Raw genomic sequence first — 17,723 nt, 5'->3', positions numbered from 1 at the left:
AACAACACTTCTATTGCAACATCAGCCAACATTACCAGCGTTGCTATGGAAGTTGTTTACCCACCAGACATCAAAACAGAGAAAGCTAAGAAAAGTTTCAAAGGTTTGTTGATGGGACAGAACCATGAATGCCTGTTTGCAGATCTTACCAGTTGCAAAACAAGAGCAAATTTAATTTTTAATACCAAACGAGGGCACATATGGAAAAGGGTTATTTGCAACCATTTCCCTTTTTCAAAAAAGAGAGGCATCAGCCAAGGATGTCAGATCAGCATTTTTGAAGAAGCTGACCATAGCAACACATATCAAACAGTAAACGTATATAATAATGGAACTGTATTGATACAAGGCAATGATTCAAGCCTCCAGGCTTTTGAGAATAGGTTTACTACCCTAAAAGCAGAAGCTGAAATCATCTCAGAAACTGAGGAAAAAGTCAAGGAGGGAGATGACGGTGAAAAGCAGGCCCCAGCGGTCTCTGTGACCCAGCAAGAAGCCCTCAGTGTCCCTCTACCTACCTCACCTGCAGCAGACAGAGCCAAGGACATGCCTACAACACCAAGAACACCTGCTATGCAACGTTTCCACAACACCCTCTCTCTAGTTGAAGCAGAGGTCATAGAACTCCGAGAGAACATGCTTCAAGAGGAGGACACTGTCCAGAAACTTAAAGAAGAGATGAAACAGTTCAAGGAGGAGAGCAGAGCATCTATTGCTAAACTAGAAAGCAGAATGGACAAACTGAGTCAGACAAATGATGACCTCAGAGACCATCTGAGCACAACAAGAAAGCAGCTAGAGCAGAGAGAGAGGTACATTGACCTCCTCAACCAGCAGCGAGTCATTATGTCCTCTGCATCTGGAGAACATGTCCACCAGCTTGGCATAACACAAGCAGAACCCGAGACCAGCATGGCCTCCACCACACAGCCTGATGACACTGCACCAGCCTACCAGTCTGCTCCAGCCCAGGTCAGCCAACCAGCCTCTCAGTCTGCTCCAGCACAGGTCAGAATACCAGTCTCCCAGTCTGCTCCAGCACAGGTCAGAATACCAGTCTCCCAGTCTGCTCCAGCACAGTGTGCTCCAGCCCAGGTCAACCTACCAGCCTCTCAGTCTGCCTCTCAGTCTGCTCCAACACAGTGTGCTCCAGCCAAGGTCAGAATACCATCCTCCCAGTCTGCTCCAGCCAGACAGTCACCCACAACTGCAATCCTTATTGATTCAAATGGGAAGTTCTTAGTACAGGAAAGATTATTCCCTAGACACCAGGTGTATAAGTTCTGGTGTCCTACAACTGACAGTGCAATGCAGCTACTCAGTCAGACCAGGATTGACACCCTCGACAACATCATCATCCACACTGGCACAAACGACCTTCATGCCAAAGGTGAAGATGTATCTGGGGCAGTGAGAAGAGTGGCAGAACGGGCACAGGCTGTGTTCCCAACAACCAATATAGTTGTGTCCACCCTCCTACCAAGAAAAGACTTCCCAGGACAGTTGATCGACAAAATAAATCAACAGATCACTGTGGACTGTGCCTCACTACTCAACGTCAGAACGGCTCACCACCCCACTCTGACATGTCAACACTTATACGATAATGTACATCTTGATCAGGACAGTGTCAGAACCTTTGCCAAGGACCTAAAAGATGCAACACTTGGCAGGGACCCACACACCCATCACCCCAGCAACAGAGGTCCCCCGCCCCACCTTCTGAAACAACAGTACCTCCACCATCCCCAGGAGAAAAGAGCCAGACACGGCTTATTACAGCACAGCTCTACTAGACCAGGCCCAACACAACACAGATTTACGAGACCAGGGCCTTCACAACACAGCTCTACTAGACCAGGCCCATCACAACACAGATTTACGAGACCAGACCCGCATCAGGACAACACGACTAGACCAGGCCCAACACAACACAGCTCTACTAGACCAGGCCCATCACAACACAGCTCTACTAGACCAGGCCCAACACAACACAGATTTACGAGACCAGACCCGCCTCAGGACAGCACGACTAGACCCGGCCCATCACAACACAGCTCTACTAGACCAGGGCCTTCACAACACAGCTCTACTAGACCAGGCCCATCACAACATAGCTCTACTGGACCAGGCCCATCACAACACAGCTCTACTAGACCAGGCCCATCAGAACACAGCTCTACTGGACCAGGCCCATCACAACACAGCTCTACTAGACCAGGCCCATCACAACACATCTCTACTAGACCTGACCCATCACAACACAGCTCTACTGGACCTGGCCCGTCACAACACATCTCTACTGGACCTGGCCCATCACAACACAGCTCTGACCACTACTCCAGGGTCGGACAGAACACTGTCCTTCAGAGAAGTACACCACATGATGCAGTCCACACCATGTATCATTCAGATCATCAGCCTACATATGCTGAGGTAACCTCTGGCAAAAGACACCTAGAACAATCAGAGATAGGAGAGGTGCGCCAACTACTGCAACTAATATGCAGACTACTGAGCTAGACAGACCCTTTAATTCACGGGCACACACACACACAGGGTTGCAGATTGCATTGTACTTATTTTTTGTGCAGTCTTATTCCATTCTTATTAATTTGTTTACAACTATTCTTAATTTTATTGGCACCAGTATAATAATAATATTTATATATAATGGTGTGTGTATGTATGTATGTATGTATGTATGTATGTATGTATGTATGTATGTATGTATGTATGTATGTATGTATGTATGTATGTATGTATGTATGTATGTATGTACAGTGGGGAGAACAAGTATTTGATACACTGCCGATTTTGCAGGTTTTCCTACTTACAAAGCATGTAGAGGTCTGTAATTTTTATCATAGGTACACTTCAACTGTGAGAGACGGAATCTAAAACAAAAATCCAGAAAATCACATTGTATGATTTTTAAATAATTAATTTGCATTTTATTGCATGACATAAGTATTTGATCACCTACCAACCAGTAAGAATTCCGGCTCTCACAGACCTGTTAGTTTATCTTTAAGAAGCCCTCCTGTTCTCCACTCATTACCTGTATTAACTGCACCTGTTTGAACTCGTTACCTGTATAAAAGACACCTGTCCACACACAATCAAACAGATTCCAACCTCTCCACAATGGCCAAGACCAGAGAGCTGTGTAAGGACATCAGGGATAAAATTGTAGACCTGCACAAGGCTGGGATGGGCTACAGGACAATAGGCAAGCAGCTTGGTGAGAAGGAAACAACTGTTGGCACAATTATTAGAAAATGGAAGAAGTTCAAGATGACGGTCAATCACCCTCGGTCTGGGGCTCCATGCAAGATTTCACCTCGTGGGGCATCAATGATCATGAGGAAGGTGAGGGATCAGCCCAGAACTACACGGCAGGACCTGGTCAATGACCTGAAGAGAGCTGGGACCACAGTCTCAAAGAAAACCATTAGTAACACACTACGCCGTCATGGATTAAAATCCTGCAGCGCACGCAAGGTCCCCCTGCTTAAGCCAGTGCATGTCCAGGCCTGTCTGAAGTTTGCCAATGACCATCTGGATGATCCAGAGGAGGAATGGGAGAAGGTCATGTGGTCTGATGAGACAAAAATAGAGCTTTTTGGTCTAACTCCACTCGCCGTGTTTGGAGGAAGAAGAAGTATGAGTACAACCCCAAGAACACCATCCCAACCGTGAAGCATGGAGGTGGAAACATCATTCTTTGGGGATGCTTTTCTGCAAAGGGGACAGGACGACTGCACCGTATTGAGGGGAGGATGGATGGGGCCATGTATCGCGAGATCTTGGCCAACAACCTCCTTCCCTCAGTAAGAGCATTGAAGATGGGTCGTGGCTGGGTCTTCCAGCATGACAACGACACGAAGCACACAGCCATGGCAACTAAGGAGTGGCTCCGTAAGAAGCATCTCAAGGTCCTGGAGTGGCCTAGCCAGTCTCCAGACCTGAACCCAATAGAAAATCTTTGGATGGAGCTGAAAGTCCGTATTGCCCAGCGACAGCCCCGAAACCTGAAGGATCTGGAGAAGATCTGTAGGGAGGAGTGGGCCAAAATCCCTGCTGCAGTGTGTGCAAACCTAGTCAAGAACTACAGGAAACGTATGATCTCTGTAATTGCAAACAAAGGTTTCTGTACCAAATATTAAGTTCTGCTTTTCTGATGTATCAAATACTTATGTCATGCAATAAAATGCAAATTAATTACTTAAAAATCATACAATGTGATTTTCTGGATTTTTGTTTTAGATTCCGTCTCTCATAGTTGAAGTGTACCTATGATAAAAATTACAGACCTCTACATGCTTTGTAAGTAGGAAAACCTGCAAAATCGGCAGTGTATCAAATACTTGTTCTCCCCACTGTATGTATGTATGTATGTATGTATGTATGTATGTATGTATGTGTGTGTGTGTGTGTGTGTGTGTGTGTGTGTGTGTGTGTGTGTGTGTGTGTGTGTGTATATGTATATGTATATATATATGTATGTATGTGTATATATATATATATATATATATATTATTTTGTATTGTTTTCAATGTACTTTACTCAAACCAGTGAATATCACTTATTATAAATGAGATCATTAACTATCAGCTCTTGGAATATCCAGGGACTTTACTCTTCACATTTTGGTTATAAAACAACAAATCCAGAATTGATTAAAAACATCAAAGGACAGGACATCATAATCCTACTGGAAACATGGTGTCGTGGAGAAATAGATACTCAGTGTCCCTCGGGCTATAGGGAAAGTTTACTACCATCAATCAAACATAAAAATGTTAAACGGGGCCGAGACTCAGGTGGAATCATCATTTGGCATAAGCAGGACTTGGCACTGAATGAAATGAAAAAAGGTACCAGTCACATTTGGCTAAAACTTAACAAAGGTACAATCTATTGTGACAATGATGTGTACATATGTGCAGCTTATGCTCCTCCTTCAGATTCACCATATTATGATGATCAGTTTTTTGACAATCTCCATACAGAAATCATTACATTTCAGGCAGAGGGTAAAGTGCTTCTTTGTGGAGATTTCAATGCAAGAACAGGTTCTGAGCCTGACTACACTGATGCGGGAGGTAACCACCACATATTTGGTCACCCCTCCTTGTACAGCAGCCCTATTATAAATAATAGAAACAGTCCTGACCAAATACTGAACAAAAATGGGAAGGAGTTAGTGCATCTCTGTCGAGCCTTAGGCCTGTACATGCTTAATGGTAGAATCAGAGGGGACTCTTTAGGTCAGTTTACTTACTGCTCAGCTCTTGGGACAAGTGTAGTCGATTATGCCATCACGGACATTGACCCCTCCTCCATTAGTGCATTCACTGTCAGACCACAGACACCATTGTCAGATCACAGTCAGATCAACGTGTTTTTGAAGAAATTAACCGGCAATATTAATTCAAAAAAACTGCCCAATAAACTCTTCAACATAAACCAATCATACAGATGGGCTCCAAACAGTGCAGAGGGATTCATTGAAACATTGAACTCAAAAGAAATGATGAACTCTATACAGTTTTTCAATAACTCACAATACCAAAACAATAAAGATGGTGTCAATTCGGCTACTCTAAACATCAACTGCATATTCCAAAAAGCAGCATCGAAAGCAAATTTGAGAAAACCAAAGAAATGCAACATCAGAAACAAAAAACAAAATGTTTCTGACAAATGGTTTGATAATGAATGTAAAACAATTAGAAAACACCTAAGACAAATGTCAAACAAAAAACATAAGCAGCAAAACAACCCAGAGCTACGATATGAATACTTTGAAACTCTGAAACAGTATAAACATACACTGAAACGCAAGAAACTGAATTATACCAACAAGACACTTGATGAAATTGAAAACGCAATTGACCAAAATCAGTTCTGGGACATGTGGAACAATTTAAGCACAACAAAGCCACAAGAATTAGCCATACAAGATGTAGGAATTTGGAAAACTTATTTTGATAATCTATACAAAAACATCCCACAAAAAGACTTAAAACAGAACCAATTAGAAATTAAAGAAAAATTGAAAATCCTTGAATCAGTCATTAAAAATAACCAAAATCCATTAGATTACCCAATAACCCAACAAGAACTAAATGAAAAGCTCAAATCTATTAAATCAAAGAAGGCTTGTGGTCTAGACAACATCAGAAATGAAATGCTGAAAAACAGCACACCTGAGTTGCAAAATGCTGTGCTTAAATTGTTCAACATGGTTTTAACTTCTGGCTGCTTCCCTGATGTCTGGAACCAGGGGCTCATCTCCCCTATCCACAAAAGTGGAGACAAATCAGACCCCAATAATTACAGGGGAATTTGTGTAAACAGTAACTTGGGAGGTTTTCTGAGGTTTTCTGTAGCATTTTGAATTCAAGAATCCAAACCTTTCTTCAAGAAAAAAATGTAATAACTAAATGTCAAATTGGCTTTCTCCCTAACCATCGCACTACTGACCATATATACACCTTACACACACTAATTAATAAACACGTCCACCAAAAAAAAGAGGGCAAAATCTTTGCTTGCTTTATTGACTTTAAAAAAGCATTTGATTCTATTTGGCACGAAGGGCTATTCTACAAAATTCTACAAAGTGGGCTTGGTGGTAAGGTGTATGACTTAATAAAATGTATGTACACAGAAAATAAGTGTGCAATAAAAATCAAAAACCAAAGAACAGAATTCTTTTCACAATGTCGAGGTGTGAGACAAGGCTGTAGTTTGAGTCCAAATCTTTTCAACATTTATATCAATGAATTAGCAGACATGTTGGACCATTCTCCAGCCCCAGGACTCACACTATTTGACACAGAGGTGAAATACCTGCTATATGCTGATGACTTGGTACTTCTATCACCAACCAAAGAAGGTCTTCAACAGAACATTAATATTCTAGAGCAATATTGCCATAATTGGGCCCTGGCAGTAAATTTCCCAAAAACTAAAATCATGATTTTCCAAAAACAAAACAGATGTCAGAAACACAAATATAAATTCACCCTGAACAACACCATAATTGAACACACAAAAAATTACACCTACCTTGGTCTGACCATATCTGCATCGGGAAACTTTAATATGGCAGTGAATGCACTCAAAGAAAAAGCCCGCAGAGCATTGTATGCAATAAAAATGAAATTATTCAAAATCAACATCCCAATTAGAATTTGGACCAAAATATTTGACAGTGTAATCCTACCAATAGCTCTTTACGGAAGTGAGGTTTGGGGGCCACTCAATAAACTGGACTTTAAAATGTGGGACAAACATCCAATTGAAACCCTACATGCAGAATTCTGTCGGAAAATCCTACAAGTCCAGAGAAATACACCAACTAATGCATGTAGGGCAGAATTGGGCCGCTTTCCAGTAATAATGAAAATACAGAAAAGATCATTAAAATTTTGGCTACATCTAAATTCAAGTCCAAATTCGAGTCTGCAATTTAAAGCACTTCAAACCCAAGAACTGAGCCCAGAAACGAGCCCTCTCAGTCAGCTGGTGTTGGACCTAACCAACCAAGCTGACACCGGCACTGCTTCAAAAGAAAGAATTCCAATAAACAAAATCATGAACCAATCAAAGGACTCATATTTACAACATTGGAAAAACAAAACAAAATCCCAAAGCCGACTAAATTGCTATCTGACCCTAAACAGAGAATATGAATTGGCTGAATATCTCTACTCTGTCAGAGATTCGAAGCAGAGACAGATCCTTACCAAGTACAGGCTGAGTGACCACCGATTGGCAATAGAAACCGGCAGACATAAAAAGACATGGCTACCCAAAGAGGAGCGTGTATGTGGTCACTGCACGACAGGGGAGGTAGAAACAGAGATGCACTTTCTCCTTTACTGTGATAAATATTCCTCACCAAGAGATTCATTATTCACAGAAATGACTACATTTATTCCAAATTTTAACTTATTAAACCCAGAGGAAAAACTAAAAATACTCATGGGCGAAGGAGCAATGGCTCCTCTTGCAGCCAAATATGTATTTGCCTGCCATAGCCTGAGGGACACTGAATAATAACATCTGCATAGTAAGCAGTAACTTACTTATTATGACTGTTATTGTTATTACTGTTATTGTTATTAGTATTATTATTGTTGTTTATCATTCCAAATAGTAATGGTATGGGTGGTAATGGTAATGATAGCAGTTTAATGATAGTGGTGGTGGTAGTGGTGCATTACACCATACATTACATTCGACTATTGACTGTTACCATTTTATTGTTACTATTTTTTATATTTAATTTTGTATTATTATTTACTGCCATTCTATATTATTATTTGTCATTGTTTTAATTGTATTACAATGTATATTGTATACATTGTTGCTTTGGCAATATTGACACAATGTTTTTCATGCCAATAAAGCAGCTTGAATTTGAAATTTGAATTTGAGAGAGAGAGAGAGAGAGAGAGAGAGAGAGAGAGAGAGAGAGAGAGAGAGAGAGAGAGAGAGAAGGAGAGAGAAAGAGAGAGAAGGAGAGAGAGAAGGAGAGAGAGAGAGAGAGAGAGAGAGAGAGAGAGAGAGGAGAGAGAGAGAGAGAAGGAGAGAGAGAGAGAGAAGGAGAGAGAGAAGGAGAGAGAGAAGGAGAGAGAGAGAGAGAGAGAGAAGGAGAGAGAGAGAGGAGAGAGAGAGAAGGAGAGAGAGAAGGAGAGAGAGAGAGAGAGAGAGAGAGAGAGAGAGAGAAGGAGAGAGAGAGAGAGAGAAGGAGAGATAGAGAGAGAGAAGGAGAGAGAGCGAGAGAGAAGGAGAGAGAGAGCGAGAGAGAATGAGAGAGAGAGCGAGAGAGAAGGAGAGAGCGAGAGAGAGGAGAGAGAGAGAGAAGGAGAGAGAGAGAGAGAGAGAGAGATAGAGAGAGAGAAGGAGAGAGAGCGAGAGAGAAGGAGAGAGAGAGCGAGAGAGAAGGAGAGAGAGAGCGAGAGAGAAGGAGAGAGCGAGAGAGAGGAGAGAGAGAGAGAGAAGTGAAGAACAAACACCACTGTAAATACAACCCATATTTATGTTTATTTATTTTAACTTGTGTGCTTTAACCATTTGTACATTGTTACAACACTGCATATATATATAATATGACATTTGTAATGTCTTTATTGTTTTGAAACTTCTGTATGTGTAATGTTTACTGTTCATTTTTATTGTTTATTTGACTTTTGTATATTACCTACCTCACTTGCTTTGGCAATGTTAACACATGTTTCCCATGCCAATAAAGCCCCTTGAATTGAATTGAATTGAATTGAGAGAGAGAGAGAGAGAGAGAGAGAGAGAGAGAGAGAGAGAGAGAGAAGGAGAGAGAGAGAGAGAGAGGAGAGAGAGAGAGAGAAGGAGAGAGAGAGAGAGAAGGAGAGAGAGAGAGAAGGAGAGAGAGAGAGAAGGAGAGAGGGAGAGAGAGAGAGAGAGAGGGAGAGAGAGAGAGAGAGAGAGAGAGAGAGAGAGAGAGAGAGAGAGAGAGAGAGAGAGAGAGAGAGAGAGAGAGAGAGAGAGAGAGAGAGAGAGAGAGAGAGAGAGAGAGAGAGAGAGAGAGAGAGAGAGAGAGAGAGAGAGAGAGAGAGAGAGAGAGAGAGAGAGAGAGAGAGAGAGAGAGAGAGAGAGAGAGAGAGAGAGAGAGAGAGATCAATTCTCTGAACTACGGCATCATTAAGATTCCCTCTAGTATCCTTTTTACATGTCACTGCTACACCCACATTGTCTTGTATGACTAGACACAACTGCATGGCATTTTAACTCTATTGACCTTATCTTCAACATTTCAGCACCAAGCCTGACAAAGATTTGATGTGGCACATTCAAACACCCGTAAAACCAGAGCAAGTTACTGGTAGACCATGCCAAGAGTCCAAAAATAAATCACATTTGATGATGGAACTGCTCAGCTCACCAACAAACAGTATGTGTGTGTGTGAGATACTTTCCATCAAAACACTGGTAATAACATGGACTGTGTGTAAACATAATGAGGTTAGAATGAAACCCTTTTAAGCCTGTCTGCTCCCCAAATAACAGTGGATAATTGAGTGCAGATGTTGTAATGGACTGAACAGTTAGATCCTTTTCAAATTGTTTACATTTTAGTCATTTAGCAGACACTCTTATCTAGAGGAATTTACAGTAGTGAGTGAATACATTTTCAGTATTTTCTTCCCATACTAGTCCCCCATGGGAATCAAACCCACAACCCTGGCGTCGCAAGCAGCATTCTCTACCAACTGAGCCACACGGGACCACTTGATGCAAGCCTCTACAGTTGACCATAATGGATTGTAAAAAACCTATAATGCAGATGAATAAATGCTTGCATTGTAGTCAGAAGCTAGATTTCCACACAATTGGCGTCAGATTTATGCAAATATTCTAAAAACCAAAAATCTGAATTTTCACATAAGTGGTGTTTGCACCAAATGGACCAGATTTTTATCTGCTCTTGGCACATCCGCTCTAGCCAACAGCTCATGGATTTTTTATTTATTTTACTAGGCAAGTCAGTTAACCTGTTAGTGAATAGGGGGCGCTATTTTCACTTTGGGAAAAAATCGTGCCCAAATTAAACGGCCTCGTACTCTGTTCTAGATCATACGATATGCATATTATTATTACTATTGGATAGAAAACACTCTGAAGTTTCTAAAACTGTTTGAATTATATCTGTGAGTAAAACAGAACTCATTTGGCAGCAAACTTCCAAACAGGAAGTGAAAATTCTGAAAATGGGGCTCTGCGTCAGGCCTTGCCTATTCAATTGCCTTTTATTTATGGATCTGTATGCACTTCATACGCCTTCCACTAGATGTCACCAGGCAGTAGAATGTTGAATGGGGTGTCTAGCTTGATGTGAGACCGAATGAGAGCTTTTGGAGTGACAGGTCCGCAATATTGGCAGTATTCAACTGTGCACCAGGGAACCCCACATTGTCTTCTGAAATGCGTTAGGTATACACGACGAAATGCTCCGGCTCGGACTTTATTGGATACATATGATAAAAACATCATAAAGATGGATTTTCAACCAAGTTTGACCAGTTTATTCGACGTTTATTGTGAATTTTGGAATTTTTCGTTAAGAAGAAAAAGAGACTTGCTTAGGCCAAGAAACACGGTGAAAATCTGTCCTTTGGTCTGAGTCCAAATTTGAGATTTTTGGTTCCAAACGCTGTGTCTTTGTGAGACGCAGAGTAGGTGAATGGATGTTCTCATGTGTGGTTCCCACCGTGAAGCATGGAGGAGGTGGTGTGATGGTATGGGGGTACTTTGCTGGTGACACTGTCTGTGATATATTTAGAATTCAAGGCACACTTAACCAGCACGGCTACCACAGCATTGTGCAGCGATACGCCATCCCATCTGGTTTGCGCTTAGTGGGACTATCATTTTTTTTTTCAACAGGACAATGACCCAATAACACACCTCCAGGCTGTGTAAGGGCTATTTGACCAAGAAGGAGAGTGATGGAGTGCTGCATCAGATGACCTGGCCTCCACAATCACCCAACCTCCACCAATTTGAAAGTGAAGAAAAAGCAGCCAATGAGCGCTCAGCATATGTGGGAACTCCTTCAAGACTGTTGGAAAAGTATTCCAGGTGAAGCTGGTTGAGAGAATGTCAAGAGTGTGCAAAGCTGTCATCAAGGCAAAGGGTGGCTACTTTTAAGAATTTCAAATATATTTTGATTTGTTTAACACTTTTTTGGTTCCTACATGATTCCATATGTGTTATTTCATAGTTTTGATGTCTTCACTGTTATGGTTGCTCAGTTGCGCACTGGGCTCTCCCAATCCTCTTTCTATTCTGGTTGGAGCCAGAGCCAGTTTGCGCTGTTCTGTGAAGGAAGTAGTACACAGCGTTGTACGAGATCTTCAGTTTCTTGGCAATTCCTCGTTTGGAATAGCCTTCATTTCTCAGAACAAGAATAGACTGACGAGTTTCAATAGAAAGGTATTTGTTTCTGGCCATTTTGAGCCCGTAATCGAACCCACAAATGCTGATGCTCCAGATACTCATCTAGTCTAAAGAAGGCCAGTTTTATTGCTTCTTTAATCATGACAACAGTTTTCAGCTGTGCTAACATAATTGCAAAAAGGTTTTCTAATAATCAATTAGCCTTGGATTAGCTAACAACGTGCCATTGGAACACAGCAGTGATGGTTGCTGATAATGGGCCTCTGTACACCTATGTAGATATTCCATTAAAAATCAGCTGTTTCCAGCTACAATAGTCATTTACAACACTAACAATGTCTACACTATTTCTGATCAATTCGTTGTTATTTTAAAATGGACAAAAAATGTGCTTTTCTTTCAAAAACAAGGACATTTCTAAGTGACCCCAAACTTTTGAACGGTGGTGTACCTGTACACAATGTTTCCTCAAATATTTTGGGGAACTGAGCAAATGTTAGGTCTTGTGAGCAGAAACTTTTGTATTGTATGTAATTTTGTACAACTTCCAGCGCGTGTTTACAGTGAACACTGAGGCTGTACCCTTACAGTTTTAGACTGTAGCCAACAGGCTATTGTGGCTATTTGTGACCAACCGCCTCAATTCTGTCTTATGTAGCAACATTTGAAATAGTTTTTTACATTGGATAAAAGTAGACTGAGGTAGAAAATGATATATCACACACAGCAGTTGAGGATCAATGGTAAAGTAATTCTGCTTTGAAAGTTGATACATGTGTAACCCCACTTTTGAGAAAATGGACCTTGAATATTTTAGTACCTCTACTGGAGAGCTCTTCTTTGTCTACACCCATTCAGCATCGTGCACACCCTCTTAAGCCGTAGCCCCACCCATCTCTTTAAGGATTTACATGTGAGGCCATGTGCTAAACAGAGTGAGTAATTTAGGAAACAACAAAAGATTTCAAGACTAAAAGTGGTAAAAGTAGCAGTCTACAATAAGGAAAACTCCAGGTAAAAATACACCTTGTATTTGGCCTATTTCCTAATCTGACTTTGGTGCAGGTCATGTTGTTCTTCACATTACCTTTGCTGGTAAAGACACACTATATCAAATAAAATCTGTTTATTTGTCACATGCACAGGATACAGAAGGTGTACAGTGAAATGGTTACTTGCATAGTAGCAATATCAAAAACAAATATTTGATCATTATTAGATTACTCTTACCCAACACACTTGTCTAAATTGATGGGTCATGTGAAGGAAATGCTATAACCACCCCCAGCCACATCTAGCTAAGTGGATGGGTCACTATTGTCTAGACATGTACACATGTTCATGAAATACAATAGATGACCGTAATCACCCCTAGACACACCTGGCTAACTTGATGAGTCATGTAATCATCTGATGAAGTGGAGTCTTTTGTTTAGACATGTAGCTAGCTAGCTAAACAATGAACCGGAATAATCCCAACTCATACTACTATCAATACAAACATTGCCATAGTTGTAGTATGAATCTGCAGGTAGCTAAAGCTAACCAACTAGGTTCAATGTTAGCTAGCAAACATTAGGCTATAACTAGCAATGCAAATTTATTTCTGATTTGAATAATATTACTGCACAGATCATACACTTAACGTTAGCTAGCGAGCCAGCAAGCTAACGTATGCCAGCTATCTGACAGTATGCTTTAACTTGCAATGACAACGACTTTCAGACAAATTTATAAACGCATTATATCTGAAAATGTAACCAGACTCTTACCCGTATACAAGGATGAACTCGTCACGGCAGAATGAAACCAATCCAAACTCATCTCCCGGCATGTCCAGCCCAACAATTATCTCAGCCAATCATGGCTCACGGCAAGGTTCATGTCTTTTTCCATGGCTGTAATTGAACAATTTTATTTGTATTTACGGATGGAATACACGTTTGTTAAGGCACATGAAAGTTCACGTTCCAGAAGGCATTTCTGCAACAAAAAAAACATTTAGTAAAAAAAAAAGTTTACGTTCAAATGCCTCCTCACCTGTGACATGCGACATTCACCTAGTTTCCTGATACGAGTAACATTTGAGCATAATGTAGGCCTACCAACAAACCAATGAAGCAAATCCCATAACATTTTCACATGGAAATCGCTTTTGATTTCTATGATATAGCCTACAGTAGCCTATATGTGGTGTTCAATGCAGTCCTACATTGCATGAGACTTTTGAAAATGTTTTTACATGATAAAGGGCTTGACATTAATTATTTTTTACTTGGTCTGTAACACCATGGGCCAAATAGGTGACTGTAAATTGCAATGTACTTTACAAAACAAAATGAATTATTATTACCAAATAGAGAATTAGACAATGTAGGCTACCCCTCAACCTTTTGGCTTATTTGCATATTCAAGTCTGTCTCAAAATACAACACTGTTCCTTTAACTTTTTCAAGTGTGAGTTCCAAATATCTCTTTCACCCCTGCGTGAGTTGTTTCATGCACATGATGTCAGAAGGCTCTCACTTTTCAAAATGTGATTGTTACGCAATAGTACAGTTAACACTCACTGTCTGCGAATTATCTATAAGCAGGTTCGACTTGTCAATTTCTAATTATTTTCTAACAAGTTTTATTTTCTAACAACAGTTTGAATTGAGGTGTGTTCCACCTCAATAATTCATAATAGAAGTATCTCATTTCACCTTTGTGGACAATTTATGTTTGAGGCTTCACTGAGGCAGACAAACTTCTCTTTTCAAGAAGAGCCCAATCACTTTCCCGGTGTTTCTGCAGAACTGGCACATTTTCTGGCTGGAGCTCGCATTGCCTTCATTGTTGTTTACCTCACAAATAATAACTTGGGACATGTGTGAATTCCTATCAAAGTAAGTGCCTTATTTTCTGGATATCGTGTTGCCGTTTCTACTGCAGCATACAGTATGTATGTATGTATGGAGCATGATGTATTTACAGTTTCTCAAATGTTTTCAAGTTCTGGTGACAAATAATGCATTCCGATTATAGCATAGATTGTAATGGACACCTATGATGTGTGTAAAATACTTTTTGGAAGGTTGTACTGTTTATGATGAGCTAATGCTAAGCTATTTGCCAGCTATGTGTGGCGCCATGTTTGTTGACATTATACAATGCATTCTGGGTGTCACGTAAACATCTGTCAGACCAAATACGTTATAATGAGGTAAAGGAATGGTTCACTCATCTTTCGAGTAAACTTCTGAAAGTGAATGATCATAGACGTCACACCCCTTTCAACATGCAAACTGCAAACAGACCAAACTCATATTGTCATCTTTGGTTGACGTGAAAAACAAACATGGTGGTGCGCACAAACTACCCATCGGCAGATTACTTTCGATATTTAGAAAGTGTTTGACTCAATTACTTAGATCACTGGTGAGGTCACCTGTGATGTGATGCATTGTAAATAGTAGCTAATCATATTATGGTTTCTGTCAGCCAAGAGTTAGCTACATATTACCGCTTGTGTTAGGTCACTCTTTCCTCAGTTAACACAATGTAGGCTACATTAGTCCTAGTGCTATGCTGTCGCTATTTCTGTGAATGTCTGAACATACAGCTTGAAATGTAGCCTACATGTTTTGTGCTCTTGTAGAAAGCAGTAACTCCCCATTGCTGACCTATACTTATCTATAACTGGGCTAATAACACATTAGCTAGAAAAGAATATCAACAAATGTTCACACGCGCTGCTCTGATCTGAAAAGCGCATTCCCTACAGGTGATTGAAAGACCGCTCATGGGCTACCCCTGCCAATAGAATTCTACTCCGTTGCACTCTGCCTACAACAAAATCATAGACTCAATCTTGCAACATTATAGTTGTTTTGTTTTGTAGCATTGGAAAGGGTCTGATTAAATGTCGATTCTATCACAGAAAAAACATTGATCTATACAGTGCAAACTAATGAGGTGAACTTCAATTTCTTGCATCTCTGCGCAGCCTGTAAGTTCTTCTGTGCGGCAGTCCTGGTGGAGGGGCATTCACTTTTAAGTGAAGGAAGGGAGGTAGGGGGAGAGGGAGTTTCTTCCACCAAACCAATCTACACCCATCTATCCACTCTCTCCCCCCACATCTAGTGGTGCCTTCTGTCAACTTTCACAAAAAAACAACTATTTAAACATTGTATTAAAATAATTTAATCAGAAGAGCAGTTGAACAAAAGTGAGAAAATGTAAGACGAAGGGATGCCAACAACAAAGCAATTTCACCTAATGTATCCTGGAGAGAAGGAGAGAGAGAGCATGGGGCAGTTGAGGGATCATTCAAATTCTGTGACAGGAAAGGAGAGGATGGTCTCAGGTCCAAGCATTCTGATATGTTCTGTCCAGTTGTATCTCAAACAGACATGCAGGTGCCATCAACCAGCCTACATGCCATCTGTGAGTGAACTGTGAGGATGGTGAAGACAGAGAGAATAATCACTATTGAGCATTCCATTTAAAAATAGTGTAAAACTGTTCTAGAGTCATATTGTTTCAGCACTGTAGGGTACAGCAGGGTTAGAGAGATATGTAGACGTATAGTCATGGAGACTGGCTTATTGCTTCTCATCGCGGTGTTGTAGGAGGCAGTAGTGCAGGACCTTGAGAGCATGATGTCTACTGGATAGGGAATGACAACTGTGTGAATGGTCCTCTGAGTGAGTGAGTGAGTGAGTGAGTGAGTGAGTGAGTGAGTGAGTGAGTGAGTGAGTGAGTGAGTGAAAGAGAGGAATGAGTAATCAAGTAATATCAGACTGGCTCCGTATCACTGCTCATCAGCCCCCGAGACAGGGGGTATGTATACATCCTGAGAAGTAAGCCAATTGTCATAAATTTCAGTGAGCAGGAAAGGATGTTTGAAGTATACTCATACCAATAATAACTTACTGTATTGGCTAATGTAACTACATGAAATTCATGATGATCTGCTCAGATACCATTCTGTGCCCTTCCCCTGCGGGAACATCCCCTGCGGGAACATTCACACACACACCATCGCTGACTATAGCTTAATTGGATATTGTTGCATGTGTAAGCAATAGCTAAATTAGATATGCAAAGTGCCAGATAGTAACTGCAGTTCATTATTAATCAGTCAATAAGCACCATCATCCACCCAGAAAGTCTAGCTAAGTTAGCTACAGAAAGTAATGGAGAAATCTCACCTTTCTTCAGCTGGTAGCTCTGACCAGGCAGCTTCATCATGTAGCATGAGGGACTAACTTACTTCCACTAGCTAACATGACTATAGCCAGTAGCCAGGTAGGGCTAGCTAACCAGCCAGCCTGCTAGCTGATCAGTAGCCAGCTTGCTAGCTAGCCAGTAGTAGCCAGCCAGCTAGCTAGTGCAAGCCAACTTCGTTCAGTTGTTGAGTTTGTTCTATCGGCGTGTTGATTTCATGATAAGCTAACATGAGTATTTTTATCTTCCTGTCACACTCACACAGTCTAATCCATTATTTGTGCTGCCAACCTAGGCTGTAAACACCCATCCCAAGCCCTGTGAATATTCTATGAGCTTCCAGGTATGAACAAAACAAAAAACGAAAATGGAAAATTTGAATAAAATGTGTTGTTATTTGTTTGTTATTCCATGTCCAATTTTAACACAATAAATGAGAAAACAAGTTGATGTCTGATTTTCGTTTTTCAAATTCAGAAACCCAAAACGAAAATCTAGCTGTTTTCCATTTTTCCACTTTGTCTTCTGAATCAAATAACCAATGACGGGACGATACACGG

At 40.8% G+C, this 17,723-nt stretch overlaps 1 protein-coding gene across 3 annotated transcripts in view; it reads right to left on the bottom strand.

Moving 5' to 3' along the window:
* Nucleotides 1-17,723, bottom strand: part of LOC139545774 (rhotekin-like) — a 144,836-nt gene that overhangs the window by 126,327 nt on the left and 786 nt on the right. The gene's annotated exons all lie outside the window — the stretch shown is intronic.

The sequence above is a fragment of the Salvelinus alpinus genome, chromosome 19 (assembly GCF_045679555.1).
Source record: "Salvelinus alpinus chromosome 19, SLU_Salpinus.1, whole genome shotgun sequence".
Classification (NCBI taxonomy): Eukaryota; Metazoa; Chordata; class Actinopteri; order Salmoniformes; family Salmonidae; genus Salvelinus; species Salvelinus alpinus.
The sequence above is the reverse complement of the archived record's forward strand: the minus strand, read 5'-3'. Positions and strand labels throughout refer to the sequence as shown.